Genomic DNA, 8,526 nt, shown 5'->3' on the forward strand with positions numbered 1-8,526 from the left:
TAGGCAATAGTAGGGGCAGGCACGAGGTGCACTGGAGAGGAGAAGCGTAGGGCCGTGGTGTTGCAACAGAATACCTGCTATAACCCTAACTTACATCGCCATGACAACCCTGCAGGAATTTCAAGGAATGACCACGTCTGTCCCTGTCTTAATAAACCACAGAACGACCCGGTCCCTTTTCAACCAGTTTCCCTTCAACACACACACACGCACACACTCTATGACCCCAATCCAGCTACACACCATCTTCGTCATTCACGGGACAGGGTACTGTGACTCTTCCAAGATAGCTTAGAGGTCCATTTATGTTCATCACTGAACATTGCGCTCACATAAAACACGGGTCTTGTTTGTGGCTTCATTGATTGGGTGGGTGAGAGGTTGAGCAGCATGTGATCCAGGAAGGAGCAGGTTTTTAGAGTTAGACACAGTCACAGCTGTCTTTCTGAGCTAGCTAGTCACGTGGGTTACGGCGGTATGGCAGGCGGAATGACATCATGCACCCATGTGTTTGTGTTCTTATATGGAGCCAGCAAGGGCCAAGAGTTAGATTCACTGCCTTGCCTATACATATGTCCCCCCCCCCCCCACCCCCGCCAATACACACGCACACAAACACACCCACACCAACTAAGAACTGGGTGCCGACTTTTTCATTATTTCTTCATAACAAGTCCTTGGATAGAATTAAAAGTAACACTATAGATTTACTGTAAGTTGGGGTCGGGACAGAAGACAACTACTGTAACTTATATTAAGTGAACATCTCTTACGCTTACAATTGTAAACATATACAACGGTATATAATGAGTGTTCTGTACCTGTTTTGTACCTTTCTGAGGTGGTTGTGTCTGTCACGAACTTGCCCATTTATTCTGACAGCACAAAACCATGAGAATCTGAAAAAGCACAGGTTGATTAATCACATTAACGACTGATGTACAGTATGATTGATTGATGTAGTAGGGCAGGCCAGATGCAGTTGGTTCCTCTGTGGTATAAATGCTCAACAGGCTCAGGGGCCTGCCAACTCTGTACCCTTCCACAGCAATAAAAGTAATTGGATCGGACATGTGGTGTTCTTTTGTGCATCACAGAACAGCCTGTGGAGGCTTCCTGCTTTGTATTGTGAACAACTGCCCACTCTCATTGAAGCAACGGAAGTTCAAGGCCGACCACGGTACTGCAGGCATTGTTAGCAGAAAACAGGATCCCCATGATAATGAATGGACAAATGGCAATCTTTGTGTAAATAAATACAAATTTGAAGACAATAGTACTAATAATTGCTTGTAATACACCAGATGTATGTCCTTGAACCGATTATTATAAAATCATACACAGAAGGAGTTAAGAGGAAAATTACTCGCTAATGGCAGCATGCGGTACCCCGTTTGGCCTTCAACTTGAGTTGCTCAATGAGAGCGGGCAGCACTGAGCTGGCCTGCAACATCATCCTGGAGTGGCTTAAACTGTGCATGTTATGTGTCCATGAGACGCCATCTTAGCCGACTTCATGGCTTCATTACGTCATTGAATCTTCATACAGAAATGAATGGTGTCCTGTGATCAATGGCTTTGTCCATCCATATATACAGTCATTGTAATTCCCACAGTATCCATATCTGACTGTCCTCTCTTTAACTCCCACTGTATCTTTCTCTCTGACTGTACTCTTTATCTCCCACTGGATTGGTCTCTCTGACAGTCTTCTGTAGAAGGACACTGGCTGTTTCATTAACACTAAAATAAGTCACACGTGTTGTTGACCTAATGGTGTAAACACACACATATACACACACACATACAAACATACAGATATATCCCTCTCTGTCTTTCAATGTAGAGTACTATGAAATATTGGATAGAGTATTCTGGGTGTCCAGACTGGTCCAAAATGATGTTAATCCAATGGAGTTGGCTGGGAGAGTGAGATAACGAGATGCTTACTCACGCTAAGCTCCCACAGAGGAATGAGAAGTACAATTATATTTCAGTCTGGATCAGACAGATAGGCAATCTGCAATTTCCTCTGTGGTATTTGTGTGTGCGGGCGAGGGCCTAAAACATATTTGCGGAGTCTATCATTTATTTTTCCTCACTTTGTCTGTTCCACTTCCTTATCTCCAATCAGTCTCTCTCCTTTATCCCTCTCACTCTCTTTACTCCTCGTTTTTTGTGACATTTCTGACTGGTGGCCATGGACCCTGCTTTTTCAACTGTTGTTTTCCCTCTGCCTTTCTTTGTATGTCTCTCTCTCCCTCCATCTGTCTTAGTCTCAGGTATCACTTTAATATTGATCACAACAGGCTATCAGCTATCAGTAGGCATAATGTACAGGCTATCAGCTATCAGTGGGAATAATGTACAGGCTATCAGTGGGAATAATGTACAGGCTATCAGCTATCAGTGGGAATAATGTACAGGCTATCAGTGGGAATAATGTCAGCTATCAGTGGGCTATCAGCTATCAGTGGGAATAATGTACAGGCTATCAGTGGAAATAATGTACAGGCTATCAGCTATCAGTGGGAATAATGTACAGGCTATCAGTGGGAATAATGTACAGGCTATCAGCTATCAGTGGGAATAATGTACAGGCTATCAGTGGAAATAATGTACAGGCTATCAGCTATCAGTGGGAATAATGTACAGGCTATCAGTGGGAATAATGTACAGGCTATCAGCTATCAGTGGGAATAATGTACAGGCTATCAGTGGAAATAATGTACAGGCTATCAGCTATCAGTGGGAATAATGTACAGGCTATCAGTGGGAATAATGTACAGGCTATCAGTGGGAATAATGTACAGGCTATCAGTGGAAATAATGTACAGGCTATCAGCTATCAGTGGGCATTATGTACAGGCTATCAGTGGGAATAATGTACAGGCTATCAGTGGGAATAATGTACAGGCTATCAGCTATCAGTGGGCATAATGTACAGGCTATCAGTGGGAATAATGTACAGGCTATCAGCTATCAGTGGGAATAATGTACAGGCTATCAGTGGGAATAATGTACAGGCTATCAGCTATCAGTGGGCATAATGTACAGGCTATCAGTGGGAATAATGTACAGGCTATCAGCTATCAGTGGGAATAATGTACAGGCTATCAGTGGGAATAATGTACAGGCTATCAGCTATCAGTGGGAATAATGTACAGGCTATCAGCTATCAGTGGGCATAATGTACAGGCTATCAGTGGAAATAATGTACAGGCTATCAGCTATCAGTGGGAATAATGTACAGGCTATCAGTGGGAATAATGTACAGGCGATCAGCTATCAGTGGGAATAATGTACAGGCTATCAGCGGGAATAATGTACAGGCTATCAGCGGGAATAATGTACAGGCTATCAGCTATCAGGGGGCATACTGTACTAGTTACATATCTAAACTTCTCATGCATCTGTACAACAAATAACAGTCCAAGAGGACTTTCTCACTCAGAACAATTAATAATATACTCAAATCAAGTTTTATTTGTCACATACACATGGTTAGCTAATGTTAATGCGAGTGTAGCGAAATGCTTGTGCTTCTAGTTCCGACCATGCAGTAATATCTAACAAGTAATCTAACAATTTCACAACAACTACCTTATACACACAAGTGTAAAGGAATGAATAACAATATTGCATAAAAATATATAAGGATGAGCGATGGCCGAACGGCATAGGCAAGATGCAGAAGATGGTATAGAGTACGGTAAGAACATATGAGATGAGTAGTGTAGGGTATGTAAACAATTATATAAAGTGGCATAGTTTAAAGTGACTAGTGATACATTTATTACATCCAATTTTTAATTATTAAAGTGGCTAGAGATGAGTCAGTATGTTGGCAACAGCCACTCAATGTTAGTGATGGCCTCGAGATAGAAGCTGTTTTTCAGTCTCTCGGTCCCAGCTTTGATGCACCTGTACTGACCTCGCCTTCTGGATGATAGCGGGGTGAACAGGCAGTGGCTCGGGTGGTTGTTGTCCTTGATGATCTTTTTGGCCTTCCTGTGACATCGGGTGGTGTAGGTGTCCTGGAGAGCAGGTAGTTTGCCCCCGGTGATGCGTTGTGCAGACCTCACTACCCTCTGGACAGCCTTATGGTTGTGGGTGAAGCAGTTGCCGTACCAGGCGGTGATACAGCAGGACAGGATGCTCTCGATTGTGCATCTGTAAAAGTTTGAGAGTGTTTTTGGTGACAAACCGAATTTCTTCAGTCTCCTGAGGTTGAAGAGGCGCTGTTGCGCCTTCTTCACCATGCTGTCTGTGTGGGTGGACCATTTCAGTTTGTCTGTGATGTGTATTCCGAGGAACTTAAAACTTTCCACCTTCTCCACTGTTACTTTCCCCAGTTTCTGTGTTGTAGTTTGTGTATTTGAGTGTGTGTTTCAGGTAATGGCTTCCTGAAACCCCCCAAGCAGCTGATTGGTCGACTCCATGGCTAATTGTAGCTGACCCCGCCCCCTCGTCAGGATACAGCTGTATCCCATTAGACTCCTTCTCCAGCTATGAAAGCCAGTGTTCTGTTGTTCAGAAAAATAAAGCTCATTGCTGAGAGCACATTCTGAGAGCTCATTGCTGAGAGCTCATTGCTGAGAGCTCATTGCTGAGAGCAGAGGTTGATGGCTGAGGGTTATATCATGTTGGTTGTTGCTAAGAGATTTGGTATGTACTGTGTTGTTGCTGGGAGCAGCTTTGGATGTTCTGTGTTAGTTTGTTGCTCAGTCAGAGAGCTTATTTGATGTCCTGTGTTTGTTTGTTTGAAATTGTTTAATTTTCTATTTCCTTTGTTCCCAGGGGGGAAGGGGAAGGCACCTAGGGAGTGCTTAGGCAAGAGCACCGTGGGCATACATATACCTGTAGTATATTCACTGTCTAGGCACACTAGGCAAGACCTGGGTGGACCACCCCCTTGTATTTTGGTTAGGGCACCAGGTGGCGCTAAATTAGGTAAGTAGTGGGTGGGTAGGTTAGGTGGGAGAGGTGGCTTTGACATTTACTTTCTTTGCTTTGGTTCCTTTCCCCCATATTACCGTGTGACGGAATAAATTCCTTGTAAACGGTACCACTCTCTCTGCCTTTGTCATCCTTACTCACACCTACAGTCCCATACCTCTTTCACTTCACGGGGAGTTGAATTGTAGCAGGGTGTTGCGTCCCCTCTACGCAGAGGCGTGCGTAACATCCACTACTGTCCAGTCGATGTGGATAGGGGGGTGCTCCCTCCTCTGTTTCCTGAAGTCCACGATCATCTCCTTTGTTTTGCTGACGTTGCGTGTGAGGTTATTTTCCTGACACCACACTCTGAGGGCCCTCACCTCCTCCCTGTAGGCCGTCTCGTCGTTGTTGGTAATCAAGCCTACCACTGTAATGTTGTCTGCAAACTTGGCCACGCAGTCATGGGTGAACAGGGAGTGCAGGAGGGCTGAAATGCACCCTTGTTGAGGATCAGTGGGGTGAAGATGTTGTTTCCTACCCTCACCACCTGGGGGCGGCCTGTCAGAAAGTCCAGGACCCAGTTGCCTAGGGCGGGGTCGAGACCCAGGGTCTCGAGTTTGGAGGCTTCTTACATAGGTATTCCTCTTGTCCAGATGGGTTAGGGCAGTGTGATTGATTGCGTTGTGTGTGGACCTATTGGGGCGGTAAGCAAATTAGAGTGGGTGTAGGGTGGAGGTGATATGATCCTTGACTAGTCTCTCAAAGCACTTCATGATGACGGAGGTGAGTGCTACGGGGCGTTAGTTATTTTGCTCAGTTACCTTAGCTTTCTTGGGAACATGAACAATGGTGGCCCTCTTGAAGCATATGGGAACAGCAGACTGGGATAGGGATTGATTGAATATGTCCTTAAACACACCAGCCAGCTGGTCTGATAATGCTCTGAGGACGCGGTTAGGGATGCTGTCTGGGCCGGCAGCCTTGCGAGGGTTAACACGTTTAAATGCTTTACTCACGTTGGCTGCGGTGAAGGAGAGTCCGTAGGTTTTGGTAGCGGGCCGTGTCGTTGGCACTCTATTGTCCTCAAAGCGAGCAAAGAAGTTGAGTTTGTCTGGGAGCAGGACATCCTGGTCTGAGACAGGGCTGGTTTTCTTTTTGTAGTCCGTGATTTACTGTGGACCCTGCCACATACCTCTCATGTCTGAGCCGTTGAATTGCGACTCTACTTTGTCTCTTAGCTTGTTGATTCCCTGGGAGGGAATAGCTACACTGTTTGTATTCGGTCATGTTTACGGTTACCTTGCCCTGATTAAAAGCAGTGGTTCGCACTTTCAGTTTTGCACGAATGCTGCCATCAATCCACGGTTTCTGGTTGGGGAAGGTTAATAGTTGCTGTGGGTACAACATCACCGATGCACTTGCTAATAAACTCGCTCACCGACTCAGTGAGTTGCAAATTGCAAACAAATCCACAACAAGTTCTGTGTCACTAAGTCTGTAACTTTTTTTTCCACAAACTTCTCCAATGTCACACTCCAGGGTGATGTGACCTTTGACCCCCCCAAGGCTGTTCCCCAGAGTTCCAATGACCTCTGGCAAGTTGACTTTAGTACACCACTCCAGAGGGTCATATTTCAAGTTACACTATATATACAAATGCATGTGGACACTCCTTCAAATTAGTGGATTTCACTATTTCAGCCACACATTGCTGACAGGTGTATAACATCGAGCACACAGCCACACAATCTCCATAGACAAACAATGGCAGTAGAATGTCCTTACTGAAGAGCTCAGTGACTTTAAACGTGGCATCGTCATAGGGTGCCATCATTCCAACAAGTCAGTTTGTCAAATGTCTGACCTGCTAGAGCTGCCCCGGTCAACTGTAAGTGCCGTTATTGTGAAGTGGAAATGTCTCGGAGCAACAGTGGCTCAGCCGCTAAGTAGTAGGCCACAAGCTCACAGAACGGGACTGCGGAGTGCTTAAGTGAGTAAAAATGGGTCTGTCCTAGGTTGTAACACTCACTACCGAGTTCCAAACTGCCTCTGGAATTAACGTCAGCTCAAGAACTGTTCACCGGGAGCTTCTTGAAATGGGATTCCATGGCTGAGCAGCCACACACAAGCCTAAGATCACCATGAGCAGTGGAAACATGTTCTCTGGAGTGATTCAAGCTTCTGGCAGTCCGAAGCACCAGTCTGGGTTTGGCGGATGCCAGGAGAACGCTACCTACCCCAATGCATACTGTAAAGTTTGGTGGATGAGGAATAATGGCCCGGGGCTGTTTTTCATGGTTCGGACTAGGTCCCTTAGTTTCAGTGAAGGGAAATATTAAGGCTACAGAATACAATGACATTGTAGACAATTCTTTGCTCCCAACATTGTTTGGGGAAGGCCCTTTCCTGTTTCAGCATGACAAGGTCCTTACAGAAATGGCTTGTCGAGATCGGTGTAGAAGAACTTGATTGGCCTGCACAGATCCCTGACAACCCTATTGAACACCTTTGGGATGAATTGGAACACCGACTGTGAAAAGGGGGCAGAGGCAGTAACATCTTCTGACAGGAGAGTGGAGACCGGTATAGACCAATGATTTTATATATATATAACTAGATGACTCATAGGGGCACTGTGTTAACTTCTTGATGCATCCATCCCGTTACCGGGATCATTTTCGTCAACATCCGCTGAATTGCAGAGCGCCAAATTAAATTACTGAAAATATTTAATTTTCATGAAATCACAAGTGCAATATAGCAGAACACAGCTTACTTTGCGTGTTGTGAATCCACCTGGCGTGTAAGATTTCAAAAAAGCTTTCCGGCGAAAGCATATCAAGTGTTTATGTAAGGACATCTCTCTCAGTAGACAAAACATTACAAACAGCTAGCAGCCAAGTAGATTGGTCAGAAAAGCAATAAATGAATCGCTTACCTTTATCTTCGGATGTTTGCACTCACGAGACTCCCAGTTACACAATAAATGTTCCTTTTGTTCCCAAAATATTATTTTTATATCCAAAATACCTCCATTTGGTTGGCGCGTTTTGTTCAGAAATCCACAGGCTTGAGCGGTCAAAACCGGGCAGACAAATTCCAAATAGTATCCGAAAAGTTTGTAGAAACATGTCAAACATTTTTATAATCAATCCTCAGGTTGTTTTTACAATATATAATCGATATGTCCACCGGGACTGTAGCTACTTCAATAGAAGAGCGAGAGAAAATTTCTGCTCTAAGCTGTTGCGCATGCAAAACGCTGCTGGCACCCAGCCATACAATGACGTGATGTGATCTTTCTCGCTCATTTTTCAAAATAAAAGCCTGAAACTATGTCTAAAGACTGTTCACATCATGGGAAGCCATAGGAAAGGGAATCTGATTGATATCCCTTTAAATGGAGCGAAGGCAGGCTATGGAACAGAGAGCTTTCAGGAAAAACAGCACTTCCAGGTTGGATTTTCCTCAAGTTTTTGCCTGCAATATCAGTTCTGTTATACTCTCAGACAATATTTTCACAGTTTTGGAAACTTTAGTGTTTTCTATCCTAATCTGACAATGATATGCATATTCTGGGCATTT

The sequence above is a fragment of the Oncorhynchus masou genome, chromosome 3 (assembly GCF_036934945.1).
Source record: "Oncorhynchus masou masou isolate Uvic2021 chromosome 3, UVic_Omas_1.1, whole genome shotgun sequence".
Classification (NCBI taxonomy): Eukaryota; Metazoa; Chordata; class Actinopteri; order Salmoniformes; family Salmonidae; genus Oncorhynchus; species Oncorhynchus masou.